Source organism: Bactrocera tryoni, chromosome 4 (assembly GCF_016617805.1).
Source record: "Bactrocera tryoni isolate S06 chromosome 4, CSIRO_BtryS06_freeze2, whole genome shotgun sequence".
Lineage (NCBI taxonomy): Eukaryota > Metazoa > Arthropoda > Insecta > Diptera > Tephritidae > Bactrocera > Bactrocera tryoni.
The window spans coordinates 53310713-53311735 of record NC_052502.1 but is presented as its reverse complement, the minus strand read 5'-3'; positions in this window follow the sequence as shown (position 1 = coordinate 53311735).

Below are 1023 nucleotides of genomic sequence, written 5' to 3'. Positions count from 1 at the left end.
TTGATCCCACATTCATTGAATTCATTATAACTGCCGGTGAGACATGAGTTTATGTGTTTGATCTGTAAACAAGTCAACAATCATCGAAATCACCAAAAACCCACCCCAAGGACGCTCAAAAATCAAGGTGATGATCATTGTTTTTTTCGATGTTCATGGTTTGGCGCCCAAAAGTCCATGAAGCCACCAACTAACTCCAACATGCCTATACGAGACTTGGGTGGAAATTGGGCTCGAAGTGACGAGGAAAAGGCTAATTGCTTTGCAAATCACCTAGAAAAGGTATTTCAACCCAATTTGCCAAAGAACAACTTTAAGCTGCCAATCTTACCCAACACAGCTAAAGAGTCACTCGAGTCGAGTCTCTTATGACTTCACCTTCTGAAATCATTGGTATCATCAAAGAACTTAATCCAAAAAAGTCGCCGGGACATGATAAAATTTCCCCAGTAATGCTAATTGAGTTACCAATTATTGCTGTAGAGGTGCTCTCTTTGCTCTTTAATGCAATTCTTAGTTTCGGATACTATCCAATTTCATGGAAAAAGTCGCAGATTATCTTGATAGATAAACCTGGGAAAGGCTTAACACAGCCGTCTTCATACAGACCAATCAGTCTTCTACCCTGTATTTCAAAAGTATTTGAAAAAGTATTACTATCAAAGATGTCTCCTTTCCTCCACGTAAATAACACATTACCAATGCAACAATTCGGATTTCGTGCGAAACATGGCACAATAGAGCAAGTAAATAGAATTACTAACGAGATAAGGAAAGCATTTGAGCACAGGGAGTACTGTTCAGCAATATTTCTAGATGTAGCTCAAGCGTTTGATAAGGTGTGGCACGAAGGTCTTTTATATAAGATTAAAAAAATTCTACCTTTAGAAATGTATAAAACCTTGGAATCTTACTTAAAAAATAGAAAATGTATGGTAAAAGTGGGAGATTTCATATCTGATGAACGACAGATAAGGGCTGGTGTACTACAGGGCAGTGTTTTAGGCCCAACACTATACATCA